Source organism: Arachis ipaensis, chromosome B01, assembly GCF_000816755.2.
Source record: "Arachis ipaensis cultivar K30076 chromosome B01, Araip1.1, whole genome shotgun sequence".
Classification (NCBI taxonomy): domain Eukaryota; kingdom Viridiplantae; phylum Streptophyta; class Magnoliopsida; order Fabales; family Fabaceae; genus Arachis; species Arachis ipaensis.
Genome location: NC_029785.2, coordinates 34246229 through 34259280, shown reverse-complemented (window position 1 = coordinate 34259280; position 13052 = coordinate 34246229). Strand labels below are relative to the sequence as shown.

Below are 13052 nucleotides of genomic sequence, written 5' to 3'. Positions count from 1 at the left end.
TTGGAAAGATCAATAAATGAGTTTTCATAAAAATTTAATCTTGAAAGTTTTTCAACTCTGAGGGCCGAGTTACGGCCTGCCCAAATTGGTAAAAAATCTGTTTTTATCCAAAAACACACATTTTCTAATCCTTCCAATTGTTCACAAGCCAAAATCATTTACATTCAACAATTTTACCACAAACCAATCCATTTTACATTCTTAGACTCAACCAAATTCAAACCTACTTCATTTACTTATTTCAACTCAAATGTCATCAATTTCACATCTCAAACCTCAATTCCTAATATCCTATCAGATCATTCCAACTTTTCACACAATCATTATCAAATTCCATTCAATTTCAAACATCATTCACACAATATGTTCATCCACTTACCATTCTTACCTCTTTTGGCTTCCGGCCCAAAATATACGGCCTCTGGCCCAATATTCATCAATTTAATACATATATATCTCATAATTACATAATTCACTACTCAACACCAATTACAATAACAAATTAATTGTGCATCATCATGTGATTCTCATCCAAATCATCAATTATCACGTATCATTTACACATATCAAATCCATCCAAAAATACAATTCAAACTTAATCTTAGGGGTATCTAGCCTAGAAATCCTCATCACACTACACGGTACTTAAATAAAACTTAAACCGTACCTCTTGAAAGTCAAATTTATGCTCTCAACTTGTAAAATCTCACCAAGTCTCAGCTACAAGCTCTATGCAACCGTTCCACAAGCAAATTCCATGTTCTAAAAGTGTACCCAATACTCTAATACACATATTACATACATACATAAACTTAGGGCTAATAAAATCTCATAAATTACAAGAGTTAGAGGGTTCCATACCTTAACCCACGAAATTTAGGATGAAACTCACCATTAGCTCATACTAGAGCACCCCTAAATAACCAAAATCACAATATCTCAACATACACTTAACCAAAAATGCGAATTGAAGCAAAAAACAAAAATTGGCAAGATAGCTTAGAAATACTTACCACAATACCTAGATAGAATTGAAGAGGAAGAGGAGAGCGATGTGTAACTGTAAACGGTTCATCAATCGGAGTACCGGAGAGATAGTTATGGTGGTTTGAAGTTTCAAGGAGGCTAGGGTTTCTCCCTTCTTCCCTCTCCTCTCTATTTTCGGATCTCTCTCATAAATGGGGGAGTATGGTGGCTGAAAGTGTGTTTAGTGATGTTATATATATGTGGGCTTAGGTCCAGTTGGGCCCAATTCATTCAGTTTAGCCCGTTTGACCCAACTTTGGGCCAAAACCTTTAAAATTAGTATTTTAATGCGCATTTTAATTATTTTTACCATCTCAATTAAAATTTTAAATTTTCTAACCTTTCTCACTCATAATTAATTTTCTCAACTGCAGTACTGGACAGATCTCAGCCGATACTGCCGATCAAATTTTCAGTGCGCATTTTTACGTAGAAAATTATGTTTTCTGCAGAAAAATCTACTGAGTCTAAATATCATATTTAAATTGTCAAATTTTGATTGCTAAATTTTCTAAATGTTTTTGCCCATATTTAACTAATTACTTAATTAATAACGGTTTGACCGGGTTTTACAGTGTACACAAATCATCAGTATCAAGTTGGTCAGACCTAATACCATGAGAGATGTTACAGTCGACTAATAGCATTAATCAATAGACAATCATGCATATAAAATTCAAACTCTTGTCATTAGAACAAGTCTTATTGCATGAAAGAAACTCAGAGTATGCAATGATGCATAGTCAGTCCACTCCCAAGGCTCTACAAGAAGGACTGCTCAGATACCATAATATAATGATCCAACTTCAAGGACGTCATGATCATACCAAAAGTAAGGTGTTCTGACCAGTTTTTCTTTATTATCTATTTAATATTGAGCCTTTATGACGGTAACAGGTTTTCAGTTTTAGGAAAAAACTAGTAAATTTTGTTTTATTCATTAATAATCATTCAATAAAGACTTTCAATCAATAATAATCACATACTTACTAGTAATACATTATAGTTAATCAATGAACAACATACAAGCCTACCCCTCTGAAATAAAAGCTTCAACTAACAAGGTAAGGAAAAATAAATTCTAGCAACAACTCAAATTGCAAACAAACTCTTCTATGCTTCCACATCTTCACATCTGTAGCTGAAAGGGTTGGAAAGAGGGGGTAAGAACTGGGGAGTCTTTAGTAGGATCGGGGTTAGAAGTTAAGTTCATTTTACTATTATTAGCTGGTACGAATTTCGAATGTCCACAACCAAACTGGCAAGTGTATCTGGTCATACTAAGTAATACCTCAGGTGAGTGAGGGTCGATCCCACAAGGATTGATGGACTGAATAACAATGGTCGAGTGAATCACTTAGTCAGGCAAGCAGGAAGTGGTGTTTTGTGGTTTAAAAGCATTAAACATTGATTCAGAAAGTAAGAAAGCAAACAGTATGATGGGTGTGAAATATATGGAAGAAGATAGTTAAGGTATCAAAGATATTTATTCTTCCGGATTAAGTTTTCTTACCAACTAATTTAATCATGCAAGATTTATTTCATGGCAAACCGTCAATGACTAAACCCTAATGTCTTAATGATTTAGTCTCCTCTAACCTAGTTAACCGCCAATGTCCTGGTCACTTAATTTTGATTAGAGGGTTAAGTTCAATTCTATTTTATAGCCACAAAAATCCTAATTACCCAGATATAAAAGGATTATATGTCATGTATCCTATTAAGTCCAAGTAATTAGCAATTTAGGAGGAATTTACTTTCAAGCTATTGTTCAAGTGAGATAACTCTTCCAAGAATTACAAGAACACATATAGAATAAGGGTTATTCTTCCGATCTACCCAGATTCATAAGATGAAGAACGAAAGTAATCCTTGAAACTGAATCAATATATTAATTAAAATAGAAAAACAATAGTCTTAATCCATAAAATTAAACAGATATCCTAACCTTAACCGAGGAGGTTTAGTGGCTCATGCTTTAGAGAGAAAACTAGGGTTTAGAATGCACTGGCCATAGTCATAAGTCTCACCTTGAGGGAAGCCAGCACTCATATCATAAGAAATTTCTTGATCGTTAATGACTGAGGCTTGCATTCCACTCAAGTTTTGTGTAAGAGCATTGATTTGCTGAGACATAGCCTTGTTCGGGGAAAGAATAGCATCCAAGGTATCCGACTCCATGATTCCCTTCTTCACTGAGGTCCTTTCAGAAGAGTATAAATATTGGTTATTAGCAACTATCTCAATCAACTCGATGGCCTCATCAGGGGTCTTCATGTGAAGTGACCCTCCTGCAGAATTATCCATGGACATTCTGGTGGTCTCAGAAACTCCATCATAGAATATCTGCAACTGAATCCAGTCTGAGAACATATTAGGAGGACATTTCCTAAGCATCAGTTTGTACCTTTCCTAGGATTCATAGAGAGACTCACCCTCTCTCTTCCTGAAGGTCTAAACATCCGTTCTCAGCTTAGTCAGCCTCTGAGGAGGAAAAAATTTGGTTAGAAACCTGTTGACCACCTTATCCCAACTGTCCAAACTCTCCTTGAGCTGAGTATCAAGCCACTGTTTAGCTCGGTCTCTTATAGCAAAGGGGAAGAGAAGTAGCTTGTAGAACTCAGGATTCACTCTATTAGTCTTCACAGTATCACAGATCTGTAGAAAATTAGATATGAACAGGTTGGGATCTTCCTGCGGGAGTCCGTAAAATTGGCAATTTTGCTGCACTAAAGAGATCAACTGAGGTTTCAGCTCAAAGTTGTTTGCAGCAACAGGAGGTACAACAATGCTATTCCCATAGAAATATGGGCTAGGAGCAGTATAAGAGCTAAGGGTTCTCCTTGGTTGCCCATTTGCATTCTGATTAACAACATTTGTAATAACTGCATTGTTGTTGTTGTTGTTGTTGAGCTCCATAGTGGACTCTTCAACTTCTTTCTGAGGCTTATCCTTGTGATTTTTAGCAGTTCTGTAATGATGAGTTTGAAAAACTCTAATTTGATTTTATGATGAACAAACATTATTAACTTAATTAAAATTACAAAATTGTCAATTTGATTCTTAATTCATATGTATTAATTGATAATTTTGTTATGCAGCATATATGTACTCTGGTAAAAAGGCCAAACTATAATAAGAAAGTATTTTCAGCCTTGTACATTATTGATATACTTATTGGCTGAGATATGATCATGTTGATTGGGCCAAATAAGAAAGAAAATATCTGAAGCCCAGTGTGAATTCAAAATTTCAGCCTTATACAAAATTATAATATGAATGTTGGCTGAATTGTTTAGTTGGGCCATAATTTAATCATTACTATGAGCCCAAATAATTTTTCTAGAAACTAGCTTGCTTGGTCCGAAAACAAGAAAGAGAGAAAGCAAGGAATGCTTCCAACGGATCCCATTTCCATCATGTGGTGGATTTCAAAATTCTCTTTGCTTGACTTAATTGCCTTGGAAACACGAAAGAGAAAATGTTAAAGTGATTTGATGGCATTAAGTGTAGCTTACACGCTACTATACAAGCATGGAGAGTTGATCCTAATTAATTTATTTGTGATAACACTCATAGCTTTATTTTTTTTCTTTCTTCTCTCTATACTCTTTCTTCTCCTACTTCAGTCATTTCAACAGAGAAAGCATGGAAGCTAAAGCTAGCTACCGAAAGGAAGAAGAAGTAAGCAACAAGACCATTGTAATGATGGCAAGAAAAAGAAAACAAAAAGTGCGTTGTGGCTGAGATCTTCAACCAAGAAAGGTAAGATATGGTGAAGTAAGCTCAGCCTCTCCATACCAAAAATGGATGATGAAGATTTTGGTCAGAGGAGAAAGATCCTTGGAGGGATGGCTTGTCTCTTATTTTTCTCAACCACACAGGAGGTAGCTACAGTGGCTACGTGATGGAGGAGGCAAAAGTTGGAGCAGATGAAGCTGTCATCATCAATAACTCATCAAAGGCTAGGAATCCTTCTTGGAGTGCAAGACAAAATGGAAGGCTCGGATTGATGAAGATTGGCGACCAAAGAAGGACCAGAGGTAATTGCATGTTGGGTTTTGCATTCGATTATCTCTCTTCTCTCTCTGGCCGAACTGGTTTGCATGAAGAAGAAGAAGTTTAGCTTGGTTTATTTGGTTTCCACCGTGGAGACTTCCCCCTCTATATAAGGGTGAACAGCCAGGGCTTGAAGCAAGGAGTGAGAGTGCAAAGCACAGAGTTCTCATAGCTACCTAAGCTAACAGAAGTTCTTCTCCTTCAATGTTCATTTTGTAATTTTTCTGTTTAATTTTGTCTGTCTTGAGTCTCATGGAAAAAGGTAAACAGTGAGGTTTGTAAGAAAAAGTCATAGAGCAGAAAAAGACAGAGAGTACAAAATTAAAAGAAAAAGCCATAGATATCCTTAGAGGTCCTTTGTACATCTGTGTTGTGTTTCATGATTCTGTGGGAATCCCCTTGCAAGTTGGGTTAGCACTTTGCAGTTGAAAGCTTGGTAGTGACCAAGTCAAGTTCAGAATTGGGGTTTAGATTCTGGACTTGTCCCGGATAGGAAGGGTAGTTCCTAGGGAGAATTGGTGTTTGTAATCAAGAATGATTATAGCAAAATTCCATCATTATTGTGATGGAGACTGGATGTAGGTTGTATTGCACTCAGCAACTGAACCAGGATATATCTTGGTGTAATTCTCTCTCTCTTCTACTCCATTTATGTTTCTGCTGCCCATGAGATAAAATTGAAAAATATCTCGTGTCGGGTGACGAGATAAAAAAAATGTCTCGTGGCTGGGTATGAGACAAAAATCAAAAAGTCTCCAGAAGTTGTTTCAAAGACCAGCAAGTGTTATTAAGTGAAAAAGGGGCTAAGATTCAACCCCCCCTTCTCTTAGCCACTGAAAACCATCAATTGGTATCAGAGCTTGGTCTCAAAGAGATCAAGCTTTGCAGCTTGGAGAAAAGATCCAGATGGCAGAAAACAATAGTTCAACTCTGGTGTCCTATAATCTGATAGAAGGACAGTCAAGCAACAGACCTCCTATTTTCAATGGAAAAAATTATACCTATTGGAAGGAGAGAATGAAGATCTTTGTGCAAGCAATAGACTACAGGCTCTGGAAGATTATTTTGGAGGGTCCTCAATTTCCAATCACCATAAGTGCTGAAGGAGTAATTTCTCTTAAACCCAAAGCAAGCTGGACCGAAGAAGACAGAAAGAAGGTGGAGCTCAATGCCAAGGCTATCAACTTGCTCAACTGTGCTATCAGCTTCGAGGAGTACCAACGGGTATCACGATGCACAACAGCAAAAGAAATCTGGGACAAACTTCAAATCACTCACGAAGGAACCACCATAGTAAAGAAGACAAGGATAGACATGTTGAACAGAGAATATGAAATGTTCTCAATGAAGGAAGGAGAATCAATAGATGAAATGTTTGAAAGATTCAACATCATCATTGTTGGCTTAGATGCTATGGGAATAACGTATCCTGATTCTGTGCTTGTGAGGAGAGTTCTAAGATGTCTTACAAAAGAGTGGGAAACAAAAGCTTTAATCATATCTGAGAGTTGTGGTCTAGATTCCATGACATATGATAACTTGAGAGGAAACCTACTTGCTTTTGAAAATACTTATTTGAAAAAAGATTCAAAAAAGAAAGGAATTGCTTTTACATTTGTTACTAACCCCCTGGATGATGAATCCAGTGATAATTTCTCTAAAAATGAATTTGTGTTGTTTGCAAAAAAATTTAGGAAAATGGTGAAGTTTAAGGAGAGAAGCAAGGAAAGCAGCTCTAGGAAACAAAGGAAAGATCTCAGCAAGGTGACATATTACAACTGCAAAGAAATTGGGCATTTCAAGTCAGATTGCCCTAAGTTGAAAAAAGAAGAGAAGCCAAAGAAGGGAAAGAAGAAAGGGCTGATGGCTTCTTGGGAGGACTTAGAAAACGATTCTGAAGATGATGAAGAATCCGAAACCAAGTCTCAACCATGTCTTATGGAAGACCACGTTGAACAGGTAGTCATTCCTAACCCTGACACTGAAACTCTTCATCTTATGATAGATCACCTTTCTGAAAAAATAAGATGCTTTTTGCTGGATAATCAAGATCTTGAACAACAAATCACCATTCTTAAAGCAAAAAATGGTTTTCTCAAAGAAAAACTAAGGGAGGCCGAAACTGCTGTAAATCTTGTTGAAGAAAACATGCAGTTAAAAGCCCAACTTAGGAGTTGTGAAAGTGATCATTCTGTTGTTGCATATGTAAATTGTTTTAAAGAAAATGAAGAGTTGCTTAAAGAGGTCAAAAGGCTTAAAGAAGACTTAGCCAAGTTCACTCAAAGTTCTGAAAATCTAAATCAAATCTTGGCTAGTCAAAAACCTCTTCATGATAAAGCTGGCTTGGGATTCTATAAATCTGTTGAGAAACCTTATTTTGAAAACATTGCCTCATCTTCTAATGACACAAGATTTCAAAACCCAACACGCTTTAACAAAACAGCAACTCCAAGGTTTTGTAGACTATGTAACCGAAATGGACACTTTCCCATTCAATGCTTTTTTGGTGAAAGGATGATTAGTGATAAAGTTTACAAAGTTGTTTTTGATTATATTGGATTAGGACATAAGAGATGGTTTAACGTAAAAGGATCCAAGAAGATTTGGATACCTAAGGTCACTTGAGCTTGTTTTGTAGGTATGCCTAGCTTCCAAGAGAAAGGACAACATGTGGTATATGGACAGCAGATGCTCTAGGCATCTGACCGGAAAGACAACCTTCTTCATAAAGCTTGATGAGTATGATGGAGGATTTGTCACTTTCGGTGATGATGGTAAAGGAAAGATAGTGGCCATTGGAAAAGTTGGTAAAAGCTTTTCATCTTTTATAAATGATGTTCTTCTTGTAAATGGTTTGAAACATAATTTACTTAGTGTAAGCCACTTGTGTGATCTAGGATATGAAGTTATTTTTAGAAAGTTTATGTGCTTAGTTGTTTGTGAAAAAACTGGGGATATTTTGTTTGAGGCTAAAAGGTGCAATAATGTGTATGGATTGACTCTTGAGGACTTGAAAGAACAAAATGTAACATGTTTCACTTCTCTTGAATCTAAAAAATGGCTATGGCATAGAAAGTTTGGTCATGCTAGCATGTACCAAATTTCTAAGCTAGTCCAGAAAAATTTGGTTAGAGGAATTCCAAATATCAAATTTGATAAGGATCTTACTTGTGATGCTTGCCAATTAGGCAAACAAGTAAAATCCTCTTTTAAACCAAAAGATGGAATTTCAACCAATAGGCCATTAGAGATGTTACACATTGATCTTTTTGGTCCAACAATAACTCAAAATTTAGGAGGTAAACACTATGGTCTAGTGGTAGTGGATGATTACTCTAGATTTGGTTGGGTACTTTTTCTTGCTCATAAAAATGATGCTTTCCAGGCTTTCTTAACCCTTTGCAAAAAAATTCAGAATGAAAAGGATTTAAAAATTGCCCGTTTGAGAAGTGATCACGGAAGAGAATTTGAAAACCAAGACTTTGAAAAATTTTGTGATGATTTTGGAATTGCTCATAACTTTTCATGCCCTAGAACCCCTCAACAAAATGAGGTGGTTGAGAGAAGGAATAGAAGCCTTCAAGAGATGATTAGGGCCATGCTTTGTGAGAATGAGATTCCAAAATTTCTATGGGCTGAAGCTGTAAATACAGCTTGTTACATTTTGAATAGGACCATTATTAGAAAAGGGTTGAAGAAAACTCCTTACGAGCTATGGAAAGGAACCTCTCCAAATCTTAAGTATTTCCATATTTTTGGATGCAAATGCTTTGTACTTAACAATAAAGAAAATCTTGGTAAATTTGATCCAAAATCCTATAAGGGGATGTTTGTTGGATACTCCACCACTAGCAAGGCCTATAGAATTTATCTCATATGACTATAGAGGAATCCATACATGTCTCTTTTTGTGATTCTAATTCAATTCCCAGTGATGTGATAAAAGATGATACAGATTGTGAAGATATTGTCAAAAAGGAAACCAGTGAAGAGAATCCCAAGTCTGCTCAAAATGAAGAATCTGTCAGTTCATTTTTGTCTCGTCAGAATGGAGGAGATATTTCCATTTTGTCTCCTGAGCCAGCAAGAGAAACTGGAATAGAACAACCCACAGAAGCTCATCAAAGCTCAACACCACTCCGAAAGCCTAGAGAATGGAAGTCAATGAGGGGTTATCCTCATGACTTTATCATTGGTGATCCCTCACAAGGTGTAACAACAAGATCCTCATCCAAAAGGCAAACCGAACCAAGCAATTTTGCTCTCTTGTCACAAATGGAGCCCAACAATGTCAAACAAGCTCTTGAAGATCCATCATGGGTCAAAGCCATGCAAGAAGAGCTTGCTCAATTCGATAAGAATGAGATTTGGACACTAGTGCCCTATCCGGATGGTAAGAATGTTACTGGTACTAAGTGGGTTTTCAAAAATAAATTAGGTGAGGATGGAAAAGTTGTTCGTAACAAGGCTAGATTAGTGGCCCAAGGTTACGATCAAGAAAAGGGTATAGATTTTGATGAGTCTTTTGCTCCGGTAGCTAGAATGGAAGCAATTAGGTTGCTTCTTGCCTATGCTGCCCATAAGGGTTTTAAAATGTTTCAAATGGATGTAAAATGTGATTTCCTTAATGGCTTTATTGATAGAGAAGTGTTTATGTCTCAACCCCTCAGTTTTGAAGATAAAGAATTTCCAAACCATGTTTTCAAACTTTCAAAGGCTCTTTATGGCCTTAGACAAGCTCCAAGAGCTTGGTATGAAAGGCTTAGTGCCTTCTTGTTGGAAAATCAATTTCAAAGGGGTACCACCGACACTACTTTATTTATTAAAGCATCTAATGATGACATTCTCCTAGTTCAAGTTTATATGGATGGCATTGTGTTTGGATCGGCCAATGAGTCCTTGTGTGAAGAGTTTGGAAAACTCATGACTAGTGAGTTTGAAATGAGTTTAATGGGGGAACTAACATTCTTTCTTGGCCTCCAAATTAAACAAACTCCTAGTGGTATATTTATTAACCAAGGAAAGTATGCCAAAGAATTAATCAAGAAATTTGGCCTAGAAAATTCTAAACCAATGGGAACACCAATGCATCCAAACACTAAACTTGAAAATGATGATGATGGCAAAGATGTGGATGAAACAAGGTATAGAGGAATGATAGGTTCACTCATGTATCTTACCTCCTCTAGACCGGATATTGTTCAAAGTGTGGGTGTGTGTTCAAGATTTCAATTTCACCCAAAAGAGTCCCATCTTTCAGCCGTTAAGCGCATCATTAGATACATCAAGGGAACTAGTGACTATGGCTTGTGGTATCCAAAATCTGATGATTTTTGTGTAGTAGGGTTTTGTGATGCAGATTATGCGGGAGATAGGGTGGATAGAAGGAGCACATCTGGCATGTATTGCTTCCTTGGAAGCTCACTCAACATGTAGTCAAGCAAAAAATAAGCCACAGTGGCTCTATCCACAGCTGAAGCTGAATATATTTCTGCATCTGCATGTTGTTCACAACTAATTTGGTTAAAAACGCAGTTGGAATATTACAAATTAAAGATCAATAGTATACCCTTATTTTGTGATAATATGAGTGCTATAAACATTTCTAAAAATCATGTTCTGCACTCAAGAACGAAGCACATTGAAATCAAATATCACTTTATTAGAGAACATGTGCAAAATGGTACTATTGATATTCAATTTGTAAAATCTGAAGACCAACTTGCTGACATTTTTACAAAACCCCTCTGTGAAGACAGATTCTGCACTTTGAGAAAAATTTTGGAAATGATAGATTTAAGCTCGATTGATAACTTGTGAAACTTTTGATTCTGTTCAGTTTTGTCTCGTAGGAAAGCAGGAGATAAAATTCAGGATGTGTTGAAAGGGCCATGATACAAGGGGAGACTGCGCAGACATTAATTCTCTTGGGTCCCACCAAATTTCCTTGACCCCACTCTGACCGTTTTTGAGTTTCTCTTTGTGTTAATCACAATTCCTTTTTGTTGTCTTATCAAATCTTGTTAGAAGAAGTTATTGTCAAATCAAATCTTTTTCCCTCTTCACAACCCTTGATTCTAGGAACCAAACTTTCAGTTTTAATTTCAAATAAAAGGAAACTTTCCTTGGTTAATAACTGCTCATTAATGGGTATTAACTCCCTCCAATTCTCTCTCCACTCAACATTTAATGCGTCACTAACCTCCCTCATCTCTCCATTCAATTCGGTTCTCTCCTCATCTTCCCCTTCCCACTTCTCCATTTTTATTATCATAAAAAAGAAAACTGCTCCAAGGAAAAGTGAACGAATCCTTCTCTCCCAAAAACTTACCACTCCTCAAACCCACACCCATATACACATTCATTCTAGGGGTGGCAGTGGGGCGGGTAGGGGTGGGTTTTTGCCCTACCCGCATAATAGAGTCTTCAATCCTTATTCTTGATCACTTTCAAGATCTTCATTATCATTAAAAATTTGCAAATCAAGATTTAAACCTGAAAATCAAAAGAGATAACAATTAACAAATTAATTAGTACTATATAAAAAATTAACATAAATGAAAATTAAACAATATATCAACTTTACTTCTCAAAGGTACCCACAACCAACTTTGGCCACAACCTTTGCTTTAATTTTCCAGTTTAATACATGATTGGTGCCACAAAATGTATATCTAAAATCAAATTTACTCTACTATAATTGAATAACAGATAAAAATAACTAAGGAAGCAACATCAATGTTGCCTAGTTGAGACCTATTTACCAAAACATAACCATGTGGTTAGCAAATAGTAACTTCCATTAGAAACAAACTTCATTGACTCTTCAAAATTCACTTTGTTTCTTTGAAAAGGAATACACCTCATTCTCCAGAACAATTAGAAATAAAGAGTAAACAATGGGACTATCCCAAAAAAAGTGAAAAACCATGCTCTAACCTCTAATACATTCAACAATACAGTACCCCAAAAAATAGAAATCATCCACAAAAAATCATAAATGAGACCTTGAATATGACTGTGGCATGATGAAACAAACAAAAGCTCGACCTTTTCGAAGTCTCATATAAACTAAGAGAAAGGAGAAGCAAAAGCATAATTAGCGCATCACAAATCTGATTATGTTACCAATGTTCTCTGAAGCATAATGATGAAATGAATAACAGGAACATCACTTTGTTTACTCTACTATAATCTTTATTCTTATAATTGAATCTTATATATAAAAATAAATAAATAAATAATATTCAAGAAAAAAATACAGTGGCAAAATAAGTATAATTCAACCATTTTTGTCATATTAATTTGAACAGGTTTTCATACAAATAGAATTGCATGCAGCAACAAATCCCTGCTCAAATAAAAATTAGGACAAAATTGTAACTCAAATTAAAATTAGGAAACATTGCAAACCCTAAATAAAAATTACCAAAAAAAAAGTAGTGATTCACAGCGGACTCACAACGACAGACTCACAGCAACGGCGACAGACTCACGGCAACGAAGGACGGAGGACGGAGGACGATGACGACGGCGAAGCTCTGCTCAGCTGCTCTCAGACGGAGGGTACGGCGACGGACTCACGGTGACGGTGACAGACTCACGACGACGAAGGATGGAGGACGGAAGAGGGAGGCTAGGTTCTGCGCTTGGACAGAGGATGTTGGCGGCAAAGCGCTGCTCAGCTGCTCTGGACGAAGGACGGAGGCAAGAACGACGACAGCCGGCAAGTAGGTGTTGGAGAAGAAGAAGGCAAGAAGCTCAATGCAATACTGGCTATTGCTCTCAGCCTCAGCCTCTCACTGTGGTTTCTAGAATCTGGAGAAGAGAAGAATAAATTTTTAGGGTTTCAAACTTTCAATGTTACATCTGAAAAGTTGTTTATATATTTTTAATATTTAATAATATTTATTATTTTTATATATTTATATTATATATTTTATTTTATATTATATTATAATATATAC

The 13052-nt window shown here is 36.3% G+C and overlaps 1 long non-coding RNA gene across 1 annotated transcript; it reads left to right on the top strand.

Annotated features, from left to right (window-relative positions):
• LOC110269391 lies at positions 4791 to 12941 on the top strand. Its single transcript, XR_002358296.1, has 3 exons — positions 4791 to 4801; positions 5943 to 5948; positions 12599 to 12941. It is a non-coding gene; the product is annotated as an uncharacterized LOC110269391 (long non-coding RNA).